General features: G+C 39.9%; 1 protein-coding gene across 2 annotated transcripts in view; it reads right to left on the reverse strand.

Moving 5' to 3' along the window:
- LOC127571700 (SPRY domain-containing SOCS box protein 1-like) overlaps positions 1 to 12,458 on the reverse strand; it is a 152,738-nt gene that overhangs the window by 78,942 nt on the left and 61,338 nt on the right. The window contains exon 1 of one of the 2 annotated variants that reach the window (XM_052018316.1): positions 8,110 to 8,698. The exons of the other annotated variant lie outside the window; for it this stretch is intronic. The gene's annotated coding sequence lies outside the window, so the exon portion shown is untranslated. Of the gene's footprint in view, positions 1 to 8,109; positions 8,699 to 12,458 lie in introns of those variants that run through there. 2 annotated transcript variants of the gene reach the window in all.

Here is a 12,458-nt window from a genome sequence, read left to right on the forward strand (position 1 = left end):
CACCATCTCCAACGGATAAGTCAGGTGTGTGATGGAATACCCTCCCCTTGCCTAGATGAGTTCAGCTCCAACTTTTGAAGCTCAGCACCATCCACGACAAAATACCCCATTGATTGGCAGATCAACCACCCTGAACATTCATTCCCTCCACCACCAGTGCACAGTAGCTGTAGTTACTTACAAAGGCTACTCAGAGAACATCTCCCACCAAGATAGGCAAGGCCATCACATTCATGGGAATACCTCCGGCTGCAAGTTCCACTCCAAGTCATACACTGCCCTGATTTGGACACGTGATGTTGGTCCTTCATCATCACTGGGTCTAAATTCTAGAACTCCATACCCAAAAGAACTGTGGGGGTACATCACCAGAAGAACTGAGTTACCACATTCTCAAGAGCAATAAGGAATAATAAATACTGTTCTTGCTACCAATGTCCCAGATTCCAAGATAAATAATATAGAAAAAGATACATTTAGCCAGAGAGAAGCAGCAGCAGCAATTGAAACTATATCCAAACAAGTCCTGATGCAAGGTTTCAGCCTGAAACGTTAACAATTCCTTCTCCCGCCACAGATACTACTCAACCCGTTGAGTTCCTCCAGCAGATCATTTGTTTCTCCTGATACCAGCATCTGCAGTCTCGTCTCCAAGTAGTGGAACAAGCTGGATTGCTCTTCCATTGAGCTGATATGGACTCAATGGGCTGAATGAGCTCCTTTCATGCAGTAACCATTCTGATTCCATGCTGGAATTCCAGTATATGTGAACATAAACTTGGAAGGCTGCAACCACCTTTCCAACCATGTCACAGTATCAAAGTACTGCCCAAGTCATAAATAACACTATTGATCTCCTATGCCAATCCAATGCCATCCAGCTAACACTCAGCAGGTTCCGATCTTATCCATTCAGTCAGAGACGGGAATGATCTGCAATGGCTTCTCTCCACACTATGATCTCTGACTTTTCCGAAGGAACTATTCTTAGCTCTCTCATATTTCTAATCTGTACACTGCTGCTCAACAACATCATGTAAAGACAAGGCATTGGCTTAGATGTGCAAGCTGACATCCACCAGCTCCACTGATTAGAGTCAGGAAAATACAGCATAAAAAACAGGCCTCACACTCTCCTCAAAATCCCCCCAGATTCTACCATTCATTCTACACACTATGGGCAATTTACAGTGGCCAATTAACCTACCAACCACACATTTTTAGGATGTGGGAGGAAACTGAAGCACACAGAGGATACAAATCTAATTATTCCACCATGCCTTCAGCTGGAAAGGCCTCAAGTTCTGGAATCCCCTTTTACCCTTTTCCACTTCTTACCTTCATTAAGATGCTCCTCGAGATCTCTCTCTAGCCAGGAGCCATTTGCCCTGTTAATGCTCAGTATTCTTTGAGCATTGTGCTGCATAAGCATTGGTAAATTGGTTTATTATTGTCACATGTACCGAGGTACAGTGAAAAACATTGTTTTGCATGCCGTCTATGCAGATCATTTCATCACATCAGTACATCAAGGTAGTACAAGGAAAAAAAATCACTAACAGAATGCAGAATAAAATGTTACAGTTACAGAGACAGTAGTGTAGGCAAACAACAAAGTGCAAGGCCACGATGAGATAGATCGTGAGGTCAGGAGTCCATCTCATCATACTAGGGGACCATTCAATAGTCCTATAACAGTGGAACAGAAGCTGTCCTTAAGCCTTGTGGTATGTACTTTTAGGCTTTTGTATCTTCTGCTTGATCGGAGGTGAGAGAAGAGGGAACATCTGGGGTGGGTGGGAAAAGTTCTCTTATAATCTTCACATTTTACCACTCCTATATTTAAAGAAAAAAAAAGTTTTGTCCAAGAATACAGCAATTCCCCATTTGAAGCCACGTATCAAAATTTAAAGTGGTAAGATTTTGCCAGGGGAAGTGGTAGATGCAAGTTCACTTGTAACATTTAAGAGAGGTTTGAATAGGTACATGGATGGGAGGTGTTTGGAGGGATATGCTCCAGATGCAGGTAGATGGGACTAGGCAGAAGATCAGGTTGGTAGGGAATAGATGGGCTGAAAGGTCTATTTCGGTGATTTCTAATTTCCAGAGTGAGCTAACCTTCAGTGTTTCATGAATAGGACCTCTTAGATTAACCAGAGGAAGATTAAAGGTGTGGTGTATTGAGATTACTGAAAGGTATTTGACAGAGATGTACATGAAAGGCTATTTAAATTTAAAGCAGAGTCAAAATCAAAAAACATTTGATGGAGGAGATCCATGTACAGGCAGAGAACAAGAAATAACTGAAGGGTGAATCTTGCAACATGCTGCAGGGATCAGCTCAAGGTCTGTGCAGATTCTCAGATGGATTAAAAATTAAAAGCCAAAAGAAATTCATAGATGCCAGTGAACCAGAATGTTTTTGTTTTTAAAAAACATAGTGATCTTCATTTATCATATACTAAGCTCAGACCTCTTGCAACCAGTCCCAAAAACAAAGTTAAATATCTGAATTTTCAGATCAGCAGCAGGAGTGGTGATACTTTTGCGCATTAATACCTGGCCACAGGATGATCATAAGCACACAAAAGTGCAGCAACAGTATCAGAAACCTAATAACAGATTTTAAGCTTACCCTCTTCCCCTACCGATGCCACTGTATCAGCATATGCATGTCCAATGCATGAATGACATCATCATGCTGCACAAGCACATCATTCAGAATGGATTCTGCTGCACATCATAATGAAATCAGAGAAGGGAACTGCAGAAAGTATTGAACAAATTGGAGCAGTGATGCATGAAGTTTAATTCAAAGTAAAAGTGCTGAACATGCAATTAATACATAGCTCAATTCATTTCCTTTCTGTGAATAGTGAAAATGAAAAAATAAGACCTTGGGCCATTAGAAAGCTCAGCTCAATGATAATGAACTGTTTAGACAAAAATACACGTAGAAGAGAGTTATGTCATAATGATAGTCTAGTTACCATTCTAACCATAATTTTAAAAGCAATAGCCAGTCAGTGCATCAAAATGAAAGTGATATGTTAGCATCACCTGTAATGGAATAAAGTCTGCTCACCTTTAATCAGAAATCTATAACAGTAAATTTACATTAAGAGGTGCTTAAAACTAAGTGTGAATTGATTTTAAAAAAAGGATCTTTTGACTTGAGCCTAAATATCTTTACACCACCTTTCCCCCTACTCCTCAATCCCTGTACAAAAGACTGATGCTGATTGCAAATGTCAACTGTATTGTGTAAACAATCACCTCAGGTTATTCCACAAGTTCAAAGTAGTCATCCATTCTTCAATTAGTGTTAAACTCAGCTCCATCAGTAGCACTGACATAATCTTATAAAACACATTTGATTTTCAGAGACACAAGATGACATTTTTTCCTCTTCAAGACTCAAGACAATGCTTCACCTGGTTTATTTAGTTAACCTTTTACAAATGGTCTATAACTGTTCTAACACTCTGTGTTTAATGTAAAGTCCAGTTAATGAGTACTTGGTTACAAAACTAGAGTCTAGCTTTATTGATAATATCCATATTGAAAAATGACATGTGATATCATAATATCCTACGTTTCATCCACTTTGGATTAGGCCATGAACCAAAATTCCTATTTCTAAAAAACTGTGGGTAACAGCTCTGAGACCAAGTAGGTTTACCAATACAAGTTTCCATTTTTTGTTAATTTGAATAAAGATTTGTCAGTCACCTCAATTTCACTGCCTTCCCTCCACTACAAGCATCTTATTCTGTTTTCTCATCCACTTGTTACAATCCTTATTTTTTTCAGCCTGCCCTTCACAGGACTTGGAGCATCTCATTAAGCTATCACCCTCAACTCATGCACTGAGTGATTGCTGATCCTTGATTTCTATATCCATCTCTATTCCATGAGTTCAATTATCGTGATTTTGAATTACTTGCTGTAATTGATGTAACAGGAGGCCTAGAATTACCACTAGATTCACATCCACACAAATAAGCCAAACAATACTGAGGTTTACGACTGAGTTACACATAACCGCAATACAAAGTATGAGCAATATTTTAGGTGTGCCCAGTGAAATCTGCAGTCACCCAAAATTGGCACAAAAACAAATGATTCCTTTAAATGACATTATATCAAGGGATAAGTTGCATTGTCACCAGCTTCTCAGGACATACAGTACCCTTGGCTCATATGAATGCAGTGAAAATTAGATGACCAACAGTTAATTGAAATGCCAGGCTGTCCCTGCTCTAAAAAAAATTGTGCATTTTTTTTAAATGAAAAAATGAATTGCTCATTTTCTAACTGTTTAACTACAGGGATGAAAAATTAAATATATCAGAATCTGAACAGAATGATTTAAGTTCAATTCTGTAAAACTTCAGAGAGTCAGCTGATGCCATTACATCAGCCAATGGTTGGAAGCAAGGTGGCAGGTATCTGACCAACAAATCATGGCCATTAAATCAATCCTAATCACTTATAGCCATGGAGCCTTGAGTTCTGATTGATATGGAAGTTAATCTCCTATTTTGGTCAGGAACAGTGGTGTCACAAAATGCTCTTTTAAATGCCTACAGGACTAAGATAAGTGCTGCTTATCTTCAGGTCTCTGGCAGAAATCTGCAGAGTTTTCTTTAAATCCCCCTCATCATTTACACTACCCACACACGCATCGGGTAGCTCCTTTGGCTCTATTCCAATTACAAACAGATTTGTTCATTGACTGTGCTAATCTAGCAATTCACAATTTTTCCCCTATTTTCCCTGAATTTAATCAGCTATCAGGCTAATTAACTGAAAATTCGAAAATAACTCAACATCACCCTAAGGAAGTTAATAAGCGAAGGGAATGTAGAATCATAGCAAATTTATAAACACAGAAGGCATTCTGTTCTTTGCGTCTGTGCCTGTCAAAAATGAGCTATGCAGCCTAATCCCACCTTCCAGCACTAGGTCTGTACCCTTGCAGGTCACTGCTTTTCAAGCACTGTTTAAATGTGACGAGAGTTTCTGCCTCTACCACCCTTTCAGGCAGTTAATTCACAACTCTTACCACCCACTTGGTGAAAGCATTTTCCCTCATATTCCCTAATGTATCTAGCAATTTTGTTAAGTTGTTGCCCCTCGGTTTTTGTACACACTACAAACATAAACAGATCCTACCTACTTACTCTGATTAGGCCTCTCAATCTTATACACTCATGTCTCCACTTAGTCTCCCTAGTTCCTAAAAATAAAATCAGAAACTTATCCTATCTTTCCTTATAGCTACAATTTTCCATGCCTGGCAACATCTTCAAAGTCAAGGTTATTATCATATGCACAAATACATGTATGCACAGGTGCAATGAAAAACTTACTTGCAGCAGCATCACAGGCACATGGCATCATATAAGCAATCATAAGAAAAACATAAAATAAATTATGCACAATTTTTTTTTACAACAGAATTAGAACAAAACAAAGTCCATTTTAGTGCAAAGTGAACTTTTCATGGGTTTTCTCTGCATCCTCTCTCCTGGAATTACATCCTTCGTGTAATATGACCAGAAGCATACATAGCACTCAAGCTGCAGCCCAACTAGTGTTGCACAATCTCCCTTGCTTCTTTTTACAACCTGGGGTATATTTAATGCAGGCCAAGGTGATTTATCCAATCTCTCAATATTGCTTTTGCTGTTTATCCCATTTATTGCTTCACACTCATGTGCCTTAACTACAATCTTGGCATCATTCTCCTGAAGACGGTTGCAAAATGTTCATTAGCAGTCTTGCTCATGCTCTCCAAGCTCCCTTAACAGGCCCCCATTAAGTCCTTTCTTATCTTGTTGCTAGTTATGTACTTGCCAATGTTGATTTTTACTTGCCAATATTTTTCATGCATTCTCCTTCCTCTTCCAACTTCCATTGATGTCACTCCTATACATTCTATACTCTTCCAAGCTTTGTGCTGTATTAAACTCACAGCATCTGATACAAGTTTCCCTTTTAGTCTTGTCCTCCTCTCTATGCCCCTTTTCATCCTTGATTGGTCTCTAGAACTGACAGCCCCATCCTTTTACTTTGTAGGAATAAATTTACTCCAAACCCATTGAATTTCCTTCTCAGATGTCTCCCATTTTTCTGAAACTGATTTACCCTCAAGTAGCTGCTTTTAAGTCCACTTTTGCTAAATCTCTTTTCAGTCTAAAATTGACCTTCTCCAATTAAGAACCTTTAATCCTATTTTATTGGTGTCATTTTCCATAACTATGCTAAATCAGACAATTATGATCACCACTATGAAAGTGCTCTCTCACCAGCCCAACTTCATCTTCTTGACTCTATCCAAAATTTCTACCAATTCCACCCCTAACCTTCTCACTGGGCTTTCTGCATACTGACTTGAGAAGTTCACCTGAATTTAGGAATTCTTAATCCTCTTACACCTTTCACACTAACCATCTTGTCTGATGTTTAGTTAAATGAAATCCCCTAGTGTTATTGCCCTAATCCTTTTGCACATAAAAGAGAAAGTTTCTGACATCTCATAACAAATCTCACACAGAAAAAAAGAATAAATTTGATTAGGATTTCTCCAAAAGTAGTTGCAAAGAAAGTATTTTCGATCACTACACTGAACGCATTTTCTGATAGGTTCTGAAATTAGAGACATTAAATGCAGCGCAATTAAAATTTTATCAGTAGCTTTGAAGATCAATAGTAAATAATTAATAAAACACATCCACAGAATTTTACTGCAATCAAACTCAGAGCTGGAAGTGCAAGTCAACTGCATATGGGCTTAGACCATGCTTGCAACTGCAAGGCCAAGTCCACTTGATGAGGATGTGCATAAAACAAGGGAATCTTTGGGTTCTGAAAGTAGTAAAATAAAATCCAGTTTTTCATTCCTCCATTTCTCAACAGTGGTCTCCCCATTTCTCCTGATGGGACTGATTCTTAGTCAGCTCACTTCTTGGGCATCATTCACCCATGATTTATCAACTACATGGTCATTATTTAGATGCCTACCTTTAAATGTATGTGCTAACAGGTATTTAATGAAGTTTAACATAGACTTGTACTGTACAAAAATATGATCCATGAGCCCAATCACAGAACCAAGGAAAGTCTACTTGCATTATTATTCTTATCCACTTATTTGCACCTTTTGAATATAGATCCGGAGGGATTGAATGGACTTTTCTTGGCACCACTGGTGTATAATCCTACACGATAATCAGGGCCTGATGGGTCCAGGAACGTAAAGTGTGACCACTAACATGGACAAGGGTTTAAATTTGACATAAGTACCTTGCCATGCACCCATGAAAACAAAAAAAAATTGATGTTTTCTTTCAATGCCAATCAAAAAGAGGGCATGTCGCAGATTTTCCCCTCCCAACCCCAAAAAGGATAATTAACATCACTATCTCAGATAATAAAAAGCAAAACAAGCACAAACTGAAGTCCACACTCACAACCTTCCTATCAGTATAGGTCAACTCAGCTCGAGATATCAGAAGAGTTTGGCTTCAGGTAATTTTAACTGTGCTTAAAGATAGCTAACTCTTCTGTAATTTAGAACACACAGATCATCTTTGAAAGATCCAACTTTTGTGTCTGTCACAAAATGCCCTTAAGAACTAGTGGTGTATTGTTTATTTCAATTTCACTGTAAATGCTTGCATTAAGTTAAGCTCCGAAAACCTTAAGCATTCATTGGTACCCTAAAGATCAGTGCAGATCAGAGAGTGGAGACAGAAACAGGTCTTCCCTTCTGCACAAGTACACTGCTGCCACAACTGTAATATCAAATCCTTGTAATCTGAGTAACCTTCAGGAGCAACGGATACAAAATGAATCTTGCCAAATTCATTATAAGAAAGATAAATATTATGCTTGATTCACGATCCTTTGGCAATTGTGTCCTGCAGAACCGAGTTGGACTATCGCTGATTCAACCCTACATTCTCAGTAGTACTTTTGTTGTAAAAGGTGGTGGTTACAATTTATAATGAATAACTGCTCAAACTGAATTATATTTTTAATCCAAATCCACATACACAACAATCAGTATCCTTTGAGGGAGTCATGTTAAGAAACACTCACCATAAAACCTGCCAGTATTTTGGAGCAGAATTAGAAGGTCCAGGATAGACCTAACTCAAAAACATGCTGTGTTGTCCATGAAACTTTTGCAGAAATTCCACTAGCTGTATACAAGCTCAGATGCACTTTCAGGTGAGGAAAAGCAGCTTAGAGAAAACAAATAAAAGAAAGAGGGAGAAAGCCAGAATCCTGGACCAATTCAACTTGCATTGCAGAAGCTGTGGGAAACACTTATCAGCGTCGTAGTCAGCACCAAAAGGGGTTCCCGACTCCGTGTGAAGTCAGACAGGCAGACAAAGCAGTTAAAGCAAAACATGCAGGCTAAAGACAGTAATCACTTCTGGTAAAGCATGTACCGTTCCATCACAGGGTAGTGTTAAAAGACCTTGCTTTCAGTGACTGAGAGAGAGAGAAAAAGAGAGACCGGCAGCCCAGATGGAGAAGTCTCCAGATGAAACGAGTGCAATGCCCTGCCGTGAAAGCTGATCCAGCTGATCTCATCACATCGGGCTACTAATTCACTGATCTGGGAATGAGGAACAGATGGTGACGCCCTTTCCTCCAACCACCGCACACAGGCTTACCGCCCGGGTCCACAACCAGGCTTCAAATTAAATTGGTGGCAGAACATTTTTCTTTATGTCATGTACACCCTGGAAACCAATATGCTCACACAAGTCTACACGTGCACCAACACCGATTACGAAAACGGAGACCAAATGGTGTTCTTAGAGCTGGGACAAAGATCTTGCGACACTGAAGACCCAATGCAGGAAGCCATCTGGGGCCGTTTGCACCCCGGCAGATTGGCATAGGTATGAATTGGCACCTTGAGGCCACGTTGATGTGCAGGACAAAAGCCACCCATTGTTCCTACTTGGAGGGGAGCTACAGGCATCTGATTACACAAGTGCACATTAAGCGAGAGCTCTCAGCTGGCAGACGTCAGGACAGATGGCAAACAATACAATGAAAGCACAACGTCCAGGATGATTTCCAAGTAGCAATATATTATGTTCGGAAACAAAAAAAAAATTCCAATTAATTTTGTAAACATATGTTTAAGAATGAATGCAAGCCGGCAGTCAAAATAAACCAGCCGCTTGCAAAATAAAAATCTTGCACTAAATTTCAACTCTTTTTTTAAAAAAATCTCTTCCTAAAGTTGCAAGTTGGCCTTTTAAAAGCTAAACCAAGTGACTTTTTTAAAAAGGTTTTAAATGCGAATTGTATTAGTCGGTTCGAGGAGAAGAAACAAGACCTCGGGGGAAAAACTAGAAAGAGGATGCAAACTTTGTTTGCTTTAATTATTTATTAAAGATTGAATAAAGCCGGCTGAGTCTCGGACAGATACTATGCGGTTATCTTAAACAAGGAAAATAACCAATGCAGTATCCAAACCAGGCTACTCCGGGAAGAATAATATTTTGTTATAAACTTTGTTTTTAAGCATATGAATATATTGTATTTTAGCTGTTAATAGCATACAATTAATAGACATTTCTTTGACAATGTATTTTCTGTCTGGCTACTTAATCAAATTCAATTTCAGGAGGAGGAAGGAGCAGGGACGGACAGATTAGACAGCACATATGGTGCATCACAAATCAGTTAAACTCACTGCCATGTGCAGCTAATCTTTGGAACGAGGCCAAAGCACCTGCAAGGATAGGACAAAGTCATTATTTCCATGGATCAAAGGTTAGATACGAAATCCATTGCAAATGGTGGGTCACCAGGTGGTCTGCAGATCATCCCAATCAGTGTGTGCGACACATGAACAAGCATTTATCACCTCTTCTACAAATCGACGATACTAATGCTTACGTTCTCAAGTTTTTTTTTAATTCTAAAGTCAAGAGGTTTCAATGCCAAACCAAATGCACATTAGCTACACTCCTAAAGAAAATTAAATCCATCTGTACAAGTAAAGTCCTGAAAATGTACCAAAACCACTCCATTTCTGTCTCTCTGAAGTCCCAAAGACTGGACTGAGAGAAAAAGGCACACTTTGCAAACCTTGGTCATGGTAAAGTAGAATTTCAGATATAAGTGGAGCAATTTCGGAGCTTCTGCCGTTATGTTTCTTGCTAACAAAATATATTTAATGTATTAAACTTAACAGGAGCATTTTAAATAGGTGGCATTTGAAATTTATTTTCAATTCTGCATCTGCATCGCCCCCTAATGGGTCAATTCCCGAATGCATCCACGCTAAACGGAATTTGACCGACAGGAAGTTTACTCACTTTCACCGCTTCCTCAGTGGCACGCCATAGTTGACTAGTTTTTCCAAACATTCGGTGGTGGTTGTGGGCTGGAGGTGGTCGTAAAGTCTTAAAGCACAAAATAGGCTCTGCCACCTCCCTTATGTCCATATCAATCATCAAGTATCCATCCATACTAATCCTATTTATCAGCATCTGCAACCTTCGGTGCCTTGGCGATCAAGTGTTTGTCTAGCTAAAAGGTTTGAGAGTTCCTCCTCCACACACCCTTCCCACCAGCCTTTTCCTGGCAGTGGAGGAGACCAAAGGGGCACTTGGCAGAGATATAAAGAATTATGAGAGGCATAACACAGCAGATAGTAGTGGATAACATTTCCCCCCACAGTAGAAGTGTCTAAAACTGAAGGGCATTGGGGGTTTAGAGAAAATCTGAGGATTTTTCATCCAGGCGGTGAACGGAATCTGGAAAGCACGCAAAATTCTTTGAGATTCATTCATCAGTTGTACAAGAACTGGTGAGGCCGCATTTAGAATACTGTGTTCAGCTCTGGTCACCCTGCTATAGGAAAAATGCCATTAAACTGGAAAGTGTTCAGAGAAGATTTATGAGGATGTTTCTGGGACTTAAGGGACTGGGTTATGGAGAGACATTGAGTAGGTTGGGACTTTATTCATTTGAGTGTAGGAGAATGAGGGGTGATACTATAGAGGTGTATAAAATCATGAGGGACACAAATAGGTGAATGAGTGCAGTCTTTTTCCCAGCGTTGGGGAAATCAAGCATGAGAAGACATAGGTTTGGAGTGAGAGGGGAGAGATTTAATAGGAACTGGAGAGGCAACCTTTTCACCCAGAGGGTGGTCAGCATATGGAATGAGCTGCCAGAGGAAGTGTTTGAGGCAGGTACATTAACAACATTTAGAAAGCACTTGGACAGGTACATGGATAGAAAGGGGTTAGAGGGATATGGGCACATGAGACTAGCTTAGATGGGAATCTTGGTCAGCATGGACCAGTTGTGCTGAAGGGCCTGTGTCCACTCTGACTCCAATTATTTAACATATTAAATTGGCATCATGGTCAGCACAGACATTGTGGGCCAAAGGGCCTGTTACTGTGCTGTATTGTTCTATGATTTATTCCACTCTCCAGTGTGGCATTCAGATTTCAGGATTGCAGTCTCTAGTTCTAGGGAGGCCATCTGTGTCTCAAACTTTTTTAATGGGCTAGCAACTTGGTGAGCTGCATAGTGGAAAGCATGGCCACTTTCCAGGACCATCATGCAACAGTGCTCTATGAGAAGCATCAGTTTAATATCCAGAATATATGAAATAGCAACCAGCATAGGCATACGGCATCTCCAGTCTGCTTCACCTGTAAGATTGTGGCTTTATACATTTCCAGTTTTCTGCCTCCTCCCAACAACCCCATGTCCATAAAATCAACTGGCCTCCACCCTGAATAGATACAATGACTGATCATCTACAGTCCCCTTGGGAGGGGAATTACAAAGACTCACAACACACCAAATGAACAAATTTAAATAGTGTGAGGATAGGGGGAATTAGTCAGCTATGACCCCTAACTCTACACTCCCCAGCAGAGGGGGCTTACAGCATCCAACCTATCAAGCCAACATGAATTTACCAATAAATGGAAATCAAAAAACATCAGATGCTGGAAATCTGAAATAAAAACAGAAAATGCTGGAATCACTCAGCAGGTTAGGCAGCACCCTTGGAAAGAGAAACATTTCAGGTCGGAGCCCCTTCATCTGACAACTCATAGAGTCAAATAGCACAGAAACAGGCCCTTCAGCCCAACTGGTCCATACTGACCAAAATGCCCCATCCGAGCTAATTCCGTTTGCCAGTATTTGGCCCATAACCTTCTAAATCTTTCCAATACATGTACCTGTCCAACTGTCTTTTACAAGTTATTATTGTACCTGCCTTAACCACTTCCTCTGGCCGCTTATTCCACATAGATGTCACTCGTTGTGTAAAAAAAAGTTGCCCCTCAAATTCCAATGAAATCTTTCCCCTCTCACCTTAAACCTATGCCCTCTAGTTCTTGATTCCGCAACCCTTGAAAAAAAACTGAGTGCATTCACCCCATCAA

The sequence above is a fragment of the Pristis pectinata genome, chromosome 6 (genome assembly GCF_009764475.1).
Source record: "Pristis pectinata isolate sPriPec2 chromosome 6, sPriPec2.1.pri, whole genome shotgun sequence".
NCBI classification, from domain to species: domain Eukaryota; kingdom Metazoa; phylum Chordata; class Chondrichthyes; order Rhinopristiformes; family Pristidae; genus Pristis; species Pristis pectinata.